The 16,914-nt window shown below is 44.4% G+C and overlaps 1 long non-coding RNA gene across 1 annotated transcript; it reads right to left on the reverse strand.

Annotated features, from left to right (window-relative positions):
• Positions 1-1,336: 1,336 nt before the first annotated feature.
• LOC139361366 (uncharacterized) lies at positions 1,337-16,867 on the reverse strand. Its single transcript, XR_011618929.1, has 3 exons — positions 16,422-16,867; positions 15,677-15,791; positions 1,337-1,678 (listed from the first exon to the last, which is right to left on the reverse strand). It is a non-coding gene; the product is annotated as an uncharacterized lncRNA (long non-coding RNA).
• Positions 16,868-16,914: the final 47 nt, after the last annotated feature.

A 16,914-nucleotide genomic window follows, 5' to 3' on the forward strand; every position in this document is an offset into this window, starting at 1 on the left:
GCTAGTTTTAAAAAAATCAATCAATATAACAAAGAACAAAGAAGATGATCAACAAGCATTCCGACCTCCAAGATCTAGAAATAAGTGTCATCATTCCAAAAGTTGATACATAGTGGATTCCTTCACACTAGTTTGCAGTACAAAGTAACTCCTTGCTTGTAGAAAACATTATTATTATCATTTTTATTTTTGAGACAGAATTTGACTCTTCTGGCCCAAGCTGGAGTGCAATGGCACAATGTCAGCTCACTGCAACCTCTGCCTCATGGGTTCAAATGGTTCTCCTGCCTCAGCCTCCCAAGAAGCTGGGATTACCGGCACATACCACAGTGGCTGGCTAATTGTGTGTATTTTCAGTAAAGACTGGGTTTCACCATGTTGGCCAGGCTGGTCTTGAACTCCTGACCTCATGTGATCTAGTCGCCTCAACCTCCCAAAGCGCTGGGATTACAGGCATGAGCCACCACACCCAGACTAGAAAACATTATGAAGTAGCAAACAGTAGCAGTATGCTTGGGGGTTTTAGGATTGATTATTTTCAAATCTCTAGAAAAGCTCCATGCATTATCTTAGGCTATAATCCCAAGGCAGAGTCTCATCTGATAATTGGGGGCCGGTCTAAGAGTCCTTTCAGCTCTCAGATTAGTGGTTTTCCAGGTTGATCTGCTACCTACCACACACACATCCTCGGTTTTGTTTGTTTGTATGCTTTTACAGAGACAACGTCTCACTATGTTGACCAGGCAGGTCTTGAAATCCTGGCCTCAAGCGATCCTCATGCCTTGGCCTCCCAAAGTGCTGGAGTTACAGATGTGAGCCTCTGTGCTCAGCCCATCCTTAGCTGTTGAAGTGTGGAGGTAATTAGCAAATGCCAAGTTTTCATCTAGGTCAGAAGTGGCAGATGCCCCAGGGCAGAATCATAACCCTAATCAGGCCTCCCACTGCATGAAGACCTTATTTTCTAAAGCTTAAACCTGGACAAAGGTGGCCAGGCATGGTGGCTCATGCCTGTAATCCCACCACTTTGGGAGACCAAGGCGGGTGGATCATGAAGTCAGGAGATTGAAACCATCCTGGCTAACTTTGTGAAATCCCGTCTCTACTAAAAATACAAAAAATTATCCGGGCATGGTGGCGGGCACCTGTAGTCCCAGCATTTCAGGAGGCTGAGTCAGCAGAATGGTGTGAACCCAGGAGGCAGAGCTTGCAGTGAGCTGAGATTGTGTTATTGCACACCAGCCTGGGTGGCAGACTGAGAATCCATCTCAAAACAAACAAACAAACAAACAAATACAAAACACCTGGACAAAGATCTAACCGGTAGCACTGTGTTCACGAAGATCAGGTCAAAAATTTAAAATTGGGACTATCCAGAAGAACTTGGTAGGTGCAGGTGCCGTCCACAGTCCAATGGTCAGCTACAAAAACAGGCTATTTGTACTGTCCTTTTTCATGGAGTCTTTGATGTAAAAATTGATGACACTTTCTTGCTTCTGGTGTGGTTCCTTTTCTTCATTTTCCACAAGTAGCTTCCTCCCTCCTGCCTCCCAACAGGCCACAGTCAATTCAGGATATTTTAACCATGAAGACGAGTCTCCATAACACGAATTTAGAGGCCAGGCACGGTGGCTGACGTCTGTATTCCCAGCACTTCAGGAGGCCGAGGCGGGCAGATCATCTGAAATCAGGAGTTAAACACCAGCCTGAGAAACATGGTGAAAACCTGTCTCTACTAAAAATACAAAACTACCCGGGCATGGAAGGAGGCACCTGTAGTCCCAGCTACTCAGGAGGCTGAGGCAGCAGTATCACTTGAACCTGGGAGGTGGAGGTTACAGTGAGCCAAGATCATGACTGGGCAACAAGAGCAAAACTCCATCTCAAAAAAAAAAAAAAAAAAAGAGGGAATTTAAAAATTAAAATAGAGGAAAGAACAAAGGGGCCAGCACCTTAAAAATCTCCCAAAACTCTTTAACAGGAGTTTAGGTTATAATATAAATGTGTGGAGGATACTTTTTGCCTTTGTTGATGAAGGACTCCAGCGGGATTGTGCTGATGATGTTGCTGTACTGGGAATGGACTGGCCCTTGCATTTCCCAGATTTGTCCCTTTATTCTTTTGAGTGCAGGCATAACTCATGTTATTACACCTGCTGATATTGTGTTTTTCACAAATTGAAGGTTTGGCAACCATGCGTGGAGCGTCTATCTGTGCCACGTTTCTATCATCATGTGCTCACTTTGTGACTCTGTCACATTTTGGTAATTCTTACAATACATTACACTTTTCCGTTACTATTATCTCTGTTACAGTGATCTGTGATAGGTGATCTTTGATGTAACTGTTGTAAGTATGTTGAGGCCGGGCGCGGTGGCTCCAGTGAAAACATACATGATAAGAAAACAAATCGCTAATCACTATGGCTAGTGCCTAGAGGAGTAGTCCACGCCCTCTGGGCATACAATAGATATTATCTAATGAATTGGAGAAGAGCAAACCAGAAGTGGCTTTATTCTCCCCCTTGGACTCCTTTGGACTAATTTTTAAGTCTTGGTTGGAAATCACTGAGTACATTCATAATGTGCATGACAGAAATCAGCCTTATAGTGGTTTATCTTCATTTAGCTCTGGAAGTTTACCTTTGCCTTAGTTTTGGAAGTAAATCTTAGTTTGTAGTTCTCAAGTTCTCATTTGTGTTGAACACATTAAAGACTAGATTTAAAAATTGCCTTCAAGATTGTTCTTACCTATAAGACTTACTCCTACTTCTATATGCTGAAAATTGACCCTGGAGGCCAGGCATGATGGCTCACACCTGTAATCCCAGTACTTTAGGATGCCAAGGCGGCTGGATCACGAGGTCAGGAGTTCAAGACCAGCCTGGCCAAGATGGTGAAACCCCATCTCTACTACAAAGGCAAAAATTAGCCCGGTGTGTTGGCGGCTGCCTGTAGTCCAAGGTACTCCATGGCCTGGGGCAGAGAATTGCATGAACTGGAGGGCGGAGTTTGCAGTGAGCCAAGATCATGCCACTGTGCTCCAGCCCGGGTGAGGGAGGGAGACTCCATCTCAAAAAAGAAAAAATAAATAAAGAGGGAAAGAAAATTGACTCTGGAGAGAATACTATAAGATCACGAGATAGTGGAAAAGTTATCATATTAATAAATATATACTGGTAGTTGAATTTCACAAAGAAATAGAGATAATCATGATTATACCTTTATTTTTACAAGAAGAGATGACGTAACTAGAGTATGTGTCTACAGGAGGAATAATGGTTTCCAAAGAGTATTTTTTAAAGGAAAAAAAGTGAGCATGCATTAACTCTTCAATATAAGCTCTAAAGTAACATTTGGTTGTGAGTCTAAATGGCACCATCTAGCACCTTTATGTTTTAAGGGTCTTCCAATGTTTCCAGAAGAAGCCCTTGTTTTCAACGGTTTTTTATAGACATAAAATCTCTTTTCCTGGCAAAAGCTGCTCTGACAAGCCTCAACTTGGGAAGTTAAAATTTTTCCCTGAATTACAAAATCTACATATTTTGGCCTTTCATTTTGGAGAAGTGCAAAAGTTGGAAGTAAGAAGTTTTATTTTAAGTACTTTCAGTGCTAAAAAAAAAATGCAATCACTATGTTATATAAAATAGTTCATAGGTTGATCACTCATAATAGTTGACTCTAAGGCTTTTATTCAGAAACCAGCAGAAAGATTACACCTCGAATTAAGTCTTGTTGGGGAAATGGCTACTGTACAGATGGAGTTTTAGAGTAATAATGAAATTCTACCTAGAATGCAAAATTGCATAAATGAATTATATAGCTTGTTGTTGGGATTTTTTCATTTTGTGACACAGTCTTATGCTGTCACCCAGGCTGGAGTGCAGTGGCATGATCTCATCTCACTGCAACCTCCACCTTCTGGGTTCAAGTGATTCTCCTGCCTCAGGAGAATCCTCAAGTAGCTGGGTTTACAGGACTGAGCCACTACACCTAGCTAATTTTTCTATTTTTAGTAGAGACAGGGTTTTCCATGTTGGCCAGGCTGGTCTCCAACTCCTGACCTCAGGTGACCTTCCTGCTTCAGCCTTACAAGGTGCTGGGAGGTATAAGCCATCTCCCACAGCTGGGATTTTTTTTTTTTTTTTTTTTTTGATGTGCAGAAGATCAAAGCTGCTTGGAAGGAGTGCCTATAATTTTCCAGTAAGCCACAAATTAAGATGGCATCTTATATACCGGCAGAGTAGCTCTAGCTTCCAGGGGGAGGGTGGGAAGGTTGAGGGGCTGTGAAGATTTGCGGGGATCTTGATAGAGAACTTTATAAGCTTCTTTCTCTTTAATAAACACTTGTCTTACATCTTGCTGTCATTAAAGGCAGCTGTTCCTGAAATTTCAAACACTTAAGTACACCCACAAAACAAGAACAGGGAGATCTTCATTTCCCTTCAACTGTAATTTGCCCAGTTATACCTCAGTGTTGTAACAGTACTGTGACACCTGGCACAGTGCTTTGATCTTGAGATAACCTCTGTATTGACCTGTAGGAGACCTAAGAGTCCTTTCTCTTTTTAAGTTTGAATCATAGGCTTGATGTAGTCTCTTGTTTACGTACTTGTTCCCAATGTAAAAGTGCTTAACTGCTTCTTGGTTGTATTGGGTAGCACTGGGATAAGGTTTTAACTGGATATTCTTGAATCGCCTTTATAACAAACCAATTCTATAATATTTAAATAAGGAAAACAAAGCCTTATTGCTTGGTATGGAGAAAGTTGAAGTGGCCTGGATAGAAGATCAAGCCAACCACAACTTTCCCTTAAGCCAAAGCCTAACCCTTAGCAAGGCCCTAATTCTCTTCAATTTTATGAAGGCCGAGAGAGATGAGGAAGCTGCAGAAGAAAAGTCTGAAGTCAGCATAAGTTGGTTCATGAGGTTTAAGGAAGGAAGCCATCTCTATGATATAATAGTGCAAGATGAAGCTGCAAGATCTGATGTAGAAGCTGTAGTAAGCTATCCAGAAAATCTGGCTAAGATCATTGATGAAGGTGGCTGTCATTCGCATCTGTGTGAAGAGACCACCAAACAGGCTTTGTGTGAGCAACATGGCTGTTTATTTCACCTGGGTGCAGGCAGGCTGAGTCCAAAAAGAGAGTCAGTGAAGGGAGATAAGGGTGGGGCTGTTTTATAGGATTTGGGTAGGTAAAGGAAAATTACAGTCAAAGGGGGGTTGTTCTCTGGCGGGCAGGAGTGGGGGTTACAAGGTGCTCAGTGGGGGAGCTTTTTGAGCCAGGATGAGCCAGGAAAAGGAATTTCACAAGATAATATCATCGCTTAAGGCAACGACCGGCCATTTTCACTTCTTTTGTGGTGGAATGCCATCGGTTAAGGCGAGGCAGGGCATTTGCACTTCTTTTGTGATTCTTCAGTTACTTCAAGCCATCTGGGCATATACGTGCAAGTCACAGTGGATGCGATGGCTTGGCTTGGGCTCAGAGGCCTGACATTCCTGCCTTCTTATATTAATAAGAAAAATAAAATAAAATAGTGTGAAGTGTTGGGGCCGCAAAAATTTTTGGGCGGTGGCATGGAGAGAGAATGGGCGATGTTCCTCAGGGCTGCTTCAAGCGGAATTAGGGGCGGCGTGGGAACCTAGAGTGGGAGAGATTAAGCTGAAGGAAGATTTTGTGGTAAGGGGTGATATTGTGGGGTCGTTAGAAGAAACATTTGTCGTATTGAATGATTGGTGATGGCCTGGATGCGGTTTTGCATGAATTAAAAAACTAAACGGAGGACACAAGGTAAGAGAAGGAGAAAAAACAGGTGCTGAAGGACTAAGAATTGGGAGGACCTACAACATCTAATTAGAGAGTGCTTAAGGAGGCTCAGCATAGCCTTGCCAGCAAAGACTATTTATTTACTTTAAGAGGGAATTTAGAGTGGCGGTTTGGGACAGCACTAGGAGATATCAGCTGTGATGGCTTGGAGAAAAGGTGTAAACTGGCAGTGTAAACAGAAGCAGGGCATTTATGAGTAGTTGAGAATGGTGAATAGGAGTATGGCTAGACAGAAGACAGAAGGGATGAAAGTTTTTTGGGGTGCAGTCCAAGTTGGTCTGGTTTCTGGAATGAGACTGGGACCTAATAAAAAGGAGTGTCCACACTGGAGCTCAAATGGGCTGTAACCTGTAGCATTCCGAGGACAGGCCTGAATTCTGAGAAAGGAAAGCAGTAAAAGTATTGTCTAGTCTTTTTTAAGTTGGTGACTAAGCTTGGTGAGGTGTGTTTTTAAAAGACTATTAATCTGTTCTACCTTTCCTGAAGATTGAGGACGGTAAAGGATAAAAAGGTTTCACTGAATACTAAGAGCCTGAGAAAGTACTTGGGTGATTTGACTATTAAAAGCTGGTCCGTTATCAGACTGTAGAGATACAGGAAGGCCAAACGGAGGAATTATGTCTGACAGAAAGGAGGAAATGACCGTGGTGACCTTCTCAGACCCTGTGGGAAAGGCCTCTACCCATCCAGTGAAAGTGTCTACCCAGACTAAGAGATATTTTAGTTTTCTGACTCAGGGTATGTGAGTAAAGTTAATTTGCCAGTCCTGGCCAGGGGCAAATCCCCGAGCTTGATGTGTAGGAAAGGGAGGGGGCCTGAACAATCCCTGAGGGGTAGTAGAATAGCAGATGGAACACTGAGACGTGATCTCCTTGAGGATAGATTTCCATGATGGAAAGGAAATGAAAGGTTCTAAGAGACAGGCTAGCGGCTTGTAACCTACATGGAAGAGGTTATGAAATGACGACAGAATAGAATGGGCCTGTGAGTCTGGAAGGAGATAATTTTCCTTGATCTAAGATCCATTTGCCTAGTGTGTGAAGAGATTGTTAGGTGGAAGTTTCAGAGGGGGAGTAGGTGGGAGTGGCCGATGTGAAGGAGGAAAACTGCCCTGAGGGATAGAAGTTGGAAGCTAGCTGGTTTTTTAGCTAACTTATCAGCATAAGCATTGTCCTGAGCGATGGGATCTGATGCCTTTTGATGGCTGCTTTTTTAGCTACCTTATCAGAATAAGCATTGTCTTGAGCAAAGGTTGGGGGAAGAAAATAGATTTTGGAAGTTATGAGAACTGTGGAGTTGAGCATGGTTTGTGATTTTTAGGGCCTCTAACAATATTAAAGCGGTGGCAGCCGCTGTGTGCAGACATGAAGGCTAGGCTAAAACTGTAAGGTCGTTTGGACAGAAAGGCTACAGGATGCGGTCCCGGCTCTTGGGTAAGAATTCTGTCTGCACTGACTGTGCCTAGGAAGGAAAGGAGTTGTTGTTTTGTAGAAGGGGGGGTTTGGGAGATTAGCCGGACAGGATCAGCAGGGAGAGTAAGTGTGTATTTATGATAATTATGTCGAGATAGATAACAGATGAGGAAGAAATTTGGGCTTGACTGAAGTAATGGGGGCTGTCCGTGAGGCCTTGCAGCAGTACAGACTAGGTAATTTGCTGAGCCTGATGGGTGTCAGGGTCAGTCCAAGTGAAAGCGAAGAGAGGCTGGGATGAAGGGTGTAAAGGAATAGTAAAGAAAGTATGTTTGAGATCCAGAACAGAATAATGGGTTGTGGAGGGAGGTATTGAGGATAGGAGAGTATATGGGTTTGGCACCACGGGGTGGATAAGCAAGACAATTTGGTTGATAAGGCGCAGATCTTGAACTAATCTGTAAGACTTCTCCAGTTTTTGGACAGGTAAAATGGGGAAACTGTAAGGAGAGTTTATACGTTTTAAAAGCCCATGCTGTAGCAGGCGAGTGGTAACAGGCTTTAATCCTTTTAAAGTGTGCCGTGGTATGGGATATTGGCGTTGAGTGGGGTAAGGGTGATTAGGTTTTAATGAGATGGTAAGGGGTGTATGATCAGTCACCAAGGAGGGAGTAGAGGTGTCCCATACTTGTGGGTTAAGGTGGGGGGATACGAGGGGAGGATGTGAAGGAGGCTTTGAACAGGGGGAAAAGGCAGCAATGAGGTGTGGCTGTAGCCTAGGAATAGTCAGGGAAGCAGATAATTTAGTTAAAATGTCTCGGCCTAATAGGGAACAGGGCAGGTGGGGATAACTAAAAAGGAGTGCAAAAAAGAATGTTGTCCAAGTTGGCACTAGAGTTGGGGAGTTTTAAGAGGTTTAGAAGCCTGGCCGTCAATACCCACAACATTTATGGAGGCAAGGGAAACAGGCCCTTGGAAAGAAGGTAATGTGCAGTGCGTAGCCTCCGTATTGATTAAGAAGGGGACGGACTTACCCTCCACTGTAAGAGTTACCCAAAGTGTCTGTGATGGTCCAGGAGGCTTCTGAGGCGATGGAGCAGCGTCGATCTTCAGCCACTAAGCCGAGAATATCTGGGAAGGAGTCAGAGAGCCCTGGGCCAGAGCTCCAGGGGTTCTGGGAGTGGCTGCTGAGTTGGACAGTCCGATTTCCAGTTGGGTCCCACACAGATGGCACACGGCTTAGGAGGAATCCCAGGCTATGGGCATTCCTTGGCCCAGTGGCCAGATTTCTGGCACTTGTAGCAAGCTCCTTGGGGAGGAGGTTCTGGAGGAACCCCTGGCAGCTGTGGTTCAGGCATTTGGACTTGTGTGCTGGAGATGTGGCTGGGATTTGTCTCACAGTGGAGGCAAGGAATTGTAACTCAGAAATAAGTTGCTACTTGGCTGCCTCTACTCTATTATTGTACACTTTGAAGGTGAGGTTCATTAAGTCGTGTTGTGGGGTTTGATGGCCGGAATTTAATTTTTGGGGTTTTATTTAACATCAGGAGCAGACTGGGTAATAAAACGAAGTGCATATTGAGAATAAGACGGCCTTCTGACCTTTCAGGGTCTAGGGCTGAAAAGTGTCTCAGGGTTGCTGCTAAACGGGCCATGAATTGGGCTGGGTTTTTCATATTTGATGAAAAAGAGCCTAAATGCTAACTGATTTGGAAGAGGTCGGATAAAGAAAAAGGAACATTAACCTTGACTATGCCTTTAGCTCTAGCCACCTTTTTTTTTTTTTTTTTTTTTTTTTTTTTGAGACGGAGTCTCGCTCTGTCGCCCAGGCTGGAGTGCAGTGGCCGGATCTCAGCTCACTGCAAGCTCCGCCTCCCGGGTCTATGCCATTCTCCTGCCTCAGCCTCCCGAGTAGCTGGGACTACAGGCGCCCGCCACCTCACCCGGCTAGTTTTTTTGTATTTTTTTAGTAGAGACGGGGTTTCACCGTATTAGCCAGGCTGGTCTCGATCTCCTGACCTTGTGATCCGCCCGTCTCGGCCTCCCAAAGTGCTGGGATTACAGGCTTGAGCCACCGTGCCCGGCCTGCTCTAGCCACTTTTTTAAGAGAAAATTTCTGGGCAGGTGGGAGAGGGCTAGTCTTGGAAGGAAACTGTAAGCCAGACCGGGTGTGAGGAGGGGAGGTGATAAAAGGATTACAGGGTAGTGGAGCGAAGGCTAAGGAAAAATTGGGACCTAGCTTGGCCTGGCGAGGAGGAAAGAGGTCAGATGGGTCTGTAGAAAAGGAAGATTAGAAAGACTCAGCAACGCTTGGGGTTGGGACTGAGGGGACAGGTGGGAGGGAAAGAAGGAAGATTTGGGAGGAGTTGCATTGGGAACAGAGACTAGGGAGGGACTGGATGTGTAAAAGAATGCCTGGACGTCAGGCACCTCAGACTATTTGCCCATTTTATGACACGAATTATTTAGATCTTGTAGGATGGAAAAATCTAAAGTGCCATTTTCTGGCTATTTGGAGCCATTGTCAAGTTTGTTTTGGGGCCAAGCAGTGTTGCAGAAGAAGATAAGGTGTTTCGGTTTTAGGTCAGGTGTAAGTTGAAGAGATTTTAAGTTCTTGAGAACACCGGCTAAGGGAGAAGAAGGAGGAATGGAGGAGGGTGGAAGATTGCCCATAGTGAAGGAGGCAAGCCCAGAGAAAAGAGAGAGTAGATATATGGAGAGAAGGAGTTTGTGGGTTCTTGTCCTCCAGAAAAGCGGGAAAGGGGTCAGGGAGCAGAAATAAAGTATTAGGTGCAAAAATAAGAGATCGGAGCGCAAAAATAAGAGGGGGCACAAAAATAAGAGGTCTGGGTTCTTGCCCCTCCCCCAGAAAAGCGGGACTTGCCGCTTAGAGTGAAGGACCAAGGCAGGTGTCCCCGAAGCGTGGTCAGACACACCTGAAACGTGGGTGAGTAATCAGAGAGGCATCCTTGCAATGATTAAACACCAAGGGAAGGCTGCCTTCCCCAGTCCGTGACCAGCGCGGGCTTTTTGGGTTCCACGGATAAAACGTGTCTCCTTTGTCTCTACCAGAAAATGAAAGGAATTGAAATTAAGAGAAGGGAGAGATTGAAGGGTGGTGCCAAGATTGAAAGGAGAAAGAGGTTGAGGGATAGTGAGAGAGGTTGCAGAAGAGAGCAAAAAGAGGCCGCTTACCCGATTTAAAATTGGTGAGATGTTCCTTGGGCTGCTTGGTCTGAGGACTAGAGGTCATAGGTGGATCTTTCTCAGGGAGCAAAGAGCAGGAGGACAGGGGACTGATCTCCCAAGGGAGGTCCCCTGATCCGAGTCACGGCACCAAAATGTCATACGCGTCCGTGTGAAGACGGACCCAGGTGCAGGACCCAGGTGATTAAAAAGCTTTATTGCTCACACAAAGCCTGTTTGGTGATCTCTTCACACGGAGAGAGTCAGTCCAGAGAAAAAATCAACTTAGCAATGTGAAAATACATCTCAGTGTCATTCCTTTCACAGGTCCAATGTCTGATATTCTTTTGGGAAGCTGAATATGAGATAGGAATCTTTCTTTGAGTCATACATTTTTATGATTATGATTATTATTGAATGATAGCTGACAATTATTGAGCAATTATTGAGGACAATTACTGAGCTTTGACAAGCTTATTTCAAAGGTCTTTACACATTTTCTCCACTTCTAATTGTCAGATATTCTTATTATTTCCTTTTTGTAGATGAGGGATGCACAGGCATAAAGCCTATGTGGAGGCAGAGAGCAGCTGAGTAACCTGACCGTGGCCCAACAGCAAACAAATGAGGGGCCACATGCAAATGCAGGCAGATCCCTTCTATTATATGAAGTGCAATGTTTTCTTGTTTTTGATCTTGTTATAAATACACCTATTTGCAAATGGGCTTTGAAGCTACTTCAAAATGTTTTGTGGCCAGGCATGGTGGCTGACGCCTGTAATCTCAGCATTTTGGGAGGCGAGGGTGGGCAGATCACCTGAGCTCAGGCATTTGAGACCAGCCTGGCCAACATGGTGAAACCCTGTCTCTACTAAAAATACAAAAGATTAACCGGGCATAGTGGCATGCACCTGTAGTCCCAGCTACTCTAGAGGCTGAGGCAGGAGAATTGCTTGAACCTGGGAGAGGGAGGTTGCAGTGAGCCGAGATCGTGCCACTGCACTTCAGCCTGCGTGACAGAGCAAGACTTTGTCTCTAAATAAAATAAATAAACATTGAAAACTGAATTTTGAGCTCCTGACCATGTCCGTAGATTGTACTCATATATATTTTGATGTCTACTAAGATTTATTCTTAGTGTTTTTAAGTTAAAGTATTTATTGATCATCTACTGTATATCAGGTGCTGAGATAGGCACCAGCAATGCAGGGAACATATGGCACAGTCTCTCCCCTCAAGTAACTTTCACTCTCATGTATTAGGAAACCAATACGTATGTGAATATAAGCTAGTATGACAGACATTGCAACAAGTAATTATTTACCAAAAACCTTTTATATTTATATATTTTATATATTTAAAATTTTATAGGATTTTAAACTTAAAGTACTTTCCATCCTATTTCCATAAAAACCTATTGCATAACCTTAAAGAGATTCTCAGTTTGAAATCATGTAAACTGCAGTAGCATCTGCTGGTGAAATACTGCTTTGCATCTATTAGAATAGTCCAAACAACAGGGATAGAACTGCATTATTAGAGCCATAAAAGGTACAATTCTGAAATCTCAGAAAAGAAGAGGAAGTTTTACGGTAGATGAGTAAGATGGCATCTAAACTGTTCTCTTAAAGCTATTGAAGGTCTATGGATATCTCACAGCACAGAGTTCAAGTATATGCCCACAACTCCTCATGCCACAAGATGTGACACTTTTCCAACCTCTTTTGGAAAAAGTTTCCAATTCTGTCTCTTGTAAGAGTACTTTTGGCCGGGCGCGGTGGCTCAAGCCTGTAATCCCAGCACTTTGGGAGGCCGAGACGGGTGGATCACGAGGTCAGGAGATCGAGACCATCCTGGCTAACACGGTGAAACCCCGTCTCTACTAAAAAATACAAAAAACTAGCCGGGCGAGGTGTGGGCGCCTGTAGTCCCAGCTACTCGGGAGGCTGAGGCAGGAGAATGGCGTGAACCCGGGAGGCGGAGCTTGCAGTGAGCTGAGATCTGGCCACTGCACTCCAGCCTGGGTGACAGAGTGAGACTCCGTCTCAAAAAAAAAAAAAAAAAAAAAAAAAGAGTACTTTTTAGGCCAGGCACGGTGGCTCATGCCTGTAATCCCAGCACTTTGGGAGGCCAAGGCAGGCAGATCATGAGGTCAGAAGATCAAGACCATCCTGGCTAACACAGTGAAACCCTGTCTCTAATAAAAAATGGAACCTGAGGCAGAAGAATGGCATGAACCTGGGAGGAGGAGTTTGCAGTGAGCCAAGATCGCGCCACTGCACTCCAGCCTGGGCAACAGAGTGAGACTCCATCTCAAACAAACAAACAAACAAACAGAAAAACAGTACTTTTTATACCCACATATTCCCAATTTTGTAGTGCAAGCAAAGACAAGATGGGAAGGGGGCTTGCATTTGTTGATGCCAGCTTCTCTATGAATCAGGCCCTGCCCATTCATCCATGTTGGTTCTCTTTTGTTCCCACATCAGCCATAACACGTAGGCGTTAACCTCTATTGTACAAATGAGGAAACTGAAACTCTAAGAGAATATACAGTCTACCCAGAGCCATGCAGCTTGTGTGTGTAAGACTTGGAATGAAAATCCAGGCTTTATGAGTCCCAAGTCCCCTTCTACCATATGGTTTCCATTTCATTTTTCAATCACCTTGGCTGGGATATGTCTGCCCTAAAAGATAGTAAGTAGGAATACTTGTCTCTATACCTTAACCTAACATCCATGGGCTTGCTTTTTGTATTTGGAGGTGTCAAAACATTACAATAATTTGATTTTATTTGAACAGTGAATATTATACTACTCAGTCTAGAGATTTGTGACATCCCAGTCTAAAGTAAATGATAGCAATGAAGCTTCGTCAAGGCGACCACTATCATTAATAAAGTAGAAATAAGTTGAATTTCTATGGAGTTGCTACTTCTGAATTTAAAGCTAGTTGATATTAAGTAGGTATTTTTTTTTAATTTTTTATTTTTTTGAGATGGAGTCTCACTCTGTCGCCCAGGCTGGAGTGCAGTGGCCGGATCTCAGCTCACTGCAAGCTCTGCCTCCCGGGTTTATGCCATTCTCCTGCCTCAGCCTCCCGAGTAGCTGGGACTACAGGTGCCCGCCACCTCACCCAGCTAGTTTTTTGTATTTTTTAGTAGAGACGGGGTTTTACCATGTTAGCCAGGATGGTCTTAATCTGCTGACCTCATGATCCACCCGCCTTAGCCTCCCAAAGTGCTCAGATTACAGGCATGAGCCGTGGCGCCCAGCCTTATTTATCTTTTTGAGACAGGGTTTAGCTCTGTCACTCAGGCTGGAGTGCAGTGGTGCAATCATAGCTCACTGCAGCCCCAACCCTCAGGGCTCAAGTAATCCTCCTGCCTCAGCCTCCTGAGTAGCTAGGACCACAGGCATGTGCCACCATGCCTGGTACATTTCTTAGACATCTGAAAAGATGCTCAACACTATATGTCACTAGGGAATTCAAATTAAAACAATGATGAGATACCATTACACATCTATTAGACTGGCTTGAATGCAAATACTGACACTATAGAATGAGACCACCACTTCTCCTGCTGTCTTTCCCAGCTTTTCCCTCTCCCCTTTTCCCTAGTTTATAAGACAGGAGAAGGGGGAGAAAGCAAAAAGTTGGAAAGAAACAGAAGTAAGGTAAATAGCTAGACGACCTTGGCACCACAACCTGGCCCTGGTGGTTAAAATAATAATGATAATATTAACCCCTGACCAAAACTACTAGTGTTATCTGTAAATTCCAGACATTGTATGAGAAAGCACTGTAAAACTTTTTGTTCTGTTAGCTGATGCATGTAGCCCCTCGTCACGTTTTCCACGCATGCTTGATTTATCATGACCCTTTTACATGGATCTCTTAAAGTTGTAAGCCTTTAAAAAGGCAACGTATTTCTTCTTCAGGGAGCTCGGTTCTTAAGACGCGAGTCTGCCGATGCTCCCGGCCGAATAAAAAACCTCTTCCTTCTTTAATTCGGTGTCTGAGGAGTTTTGTCTGCGGTTAGTCCTGTTACACCACCACCAAATGCTGGTGAAGATATGGAGTGACACGAACTCTCATCTATTGCTGTTGGGCATGCAAAATGATACAGCCACCGTGGAAGGCAGTCTTGCAAGTTCCTGCCAGACTAAACATACACTTACCATACGATCTGGCAAAAAAATTAAATTTTAAAAATATTTTTTCTGTACTTAATATATATATATTTACATATATTTTATATATTTTTAAAAAAATTTTTTTAAATGTTTTGCAGAGACAGTCTCCCTATGTTGCCCAGCCTGCAGAATCTATTAATTTTAAAAGCATTTTAAACTCTTGAACAAGAAATTATTTGAAGAGTAAAAAATAAAATGATAGACAGTAATGATTGGTAAATTCCAAATATTGTATATTACATCATTTGGATTAATTTTAAATTCCAAAATGTTAAACTTTTAAAAATATTTTTAAAATTTCCTAATCCCAAGTCAATCCACGTTCAACACATTCAAGAGACGATTTCAGAGGAGAAATAAGTGGTCAACAAGTTCTTAGGTTTTGACTTTGTTTGTGGACTTTTTGTATTTGTGCATGGCGAATTTTGGAATTTTGTTCCTTTCTTCTTAGGGTATTGACTAATATTTAATTAAGGCAGAGAGACAGTAAATTAGAATTACCTGTTTGTCCATTTTATCTGTTATAAATATTTCCTCCAAATTCATTTATCTAAAGTTTTTGGTTCATTTAGTCAGGCACAGTGGCTCACACCCGCAATCGCAACACTTTGGGAGGCTGAGGTGGGGCGTCACCTGAGGTCAGGTGTTCGAGACCAGCCTGGCCAACATGGCAAAACCCCGTACTTACTAAACATACAAAAATTAGTCAGGTGGCCGGGCGCAGTGGCTCACTCCTGTAATCCTAGCACTTTGGGAGGCCGAGGTGGGCGGATCACCTCAGGTAGGGAGTTTGAGACCAGCCTGACCAACATGGAGAAGGCCCGCCTCTACTAAAAACACAAAATTAGCCAGACGTCGGGTGGCACATGCCAGGAATCCCAGCTACTTGGGAGCCTGAGGCAGGAGAATCGCCTCAACCAAGGAGGTGGAGATTGCAGTTAGCTGAGATTTTGTCACTGCACTCCAACCTGGGCAACAACAGCGGAACTTCGTCTCAAAAATCAACATCTACAACAACAACAGCAACAACAACAACAAAACAAAATTAGCCAGACCTGGTGGCGCATGCCTGTAGTCCCAGCTACTACTCGGGAGGCTGAGGCAGGAGAATCGCTTGAGCCCAGGAGGCGGGGGTTGCAGTGAGCTAAGATCCTGCCGCTGCACTCCAGACTGGGGAGAAAAAAAGTTTTTTTCTTTTCTTTTTTTAACTATTTTTTTTTAACCATTTACATATATAGGAGGCTTATAGATAACTACCAAGATAAACAAATAATTACCATATCAAGGTTCTACATTTTAAAAAATCTTTCTTCCCTTTGTTACCTTTAAGAAGCCTATTTAAGGCCGGGCACGCTGGCTCACGCCTCTAATCTCAGCATTTTGGGAGGCCAAGGTGGGCGGATCACCTGAGGTCAACAGTTGGAGAGCAGCCTGGCCAACATGGTTAAACCCCCTGTCTACTAAAAATACAAAAACTGGCCAGGTGTGGTGGCGGGCGCCTGTAATCCCAGCTACTCAGAAGGCTGAAGCAGGAGAACACTTGAACTCGGGAGGCGGGGGTTGCAGTGAGCCGAGATCGCGCCATTACACTCCAGCCTGGGGAACAGAGTGTGACGCCTTCTCAAAACAAAACAAAACAACAAAAAAGCCTATTCCAAAAGAAAAATAATGAAAATATTTATTTCTTCAGATGCTTCTTTTATCCGGGTCAGGTTCCACCCAGATTCACCTCCTACTGGCTCTGAGAATGCACTGACTCCAACCTTGGCCTCAGGTCACAGGCCCAAGCCGGTAGCTGACCTGCGCATGCCTACTCCTAGGTCCCGGCGGCCACTCCCTGAAGTCTCAGGGGCTCGGGCAGTGGGCGGGGCGCGTGGTCCTCGGGGTCACCCGGTTATTTCTTGTAGGTTTTTAGGACTCTGAACTTCACTTCTCACGTGTATCTGCGGTCCTGACTGTTCCGTCTTGGACTGCATATTCCACCCGCGACGGAGAAATCTTGGACCTCTGGCCCCCTCTCCAGGACCTCTGGTGACCTGGTCCCACCTGAGGAAGAAGGCGGTGCGAGTAGCCCAGGGAGCTTCTGCAGCCCCAGCCAGCAGCCCGCCTGGGACCCTGCTTGGCGGTGAGAGTGGAGCTGCAGGAGACGCTCAGAGAGTGGAGGCCTCGGGCGCAGGCCGAGGTTTTCTCCCGCCTCCTCAGGTCCAGGGGTGTTGGAGCTGCGGAGGAGGGTGCTCATCTCTAGGGAGACAGGCGGGGAATGTCTCCTTTGTGACGTGGGGACTGAGAAGGG

Source organism: Macaca nemestrina, unplaced genomic scaffold, assembly GCF_043159975.1.
Source record: "Macaca nemestrina isolate mMacNem1 unplaced genomic scaffold, mMacNem.hap1 Scaffold_45, whole genome shotgun sequence".
Classification (NCBI taxonomy): Eukaryota; Metazoa; Chordata; class Mammalia; order Primates; family Cercopithecidae; genus Macaca; species Macaca nemestrina.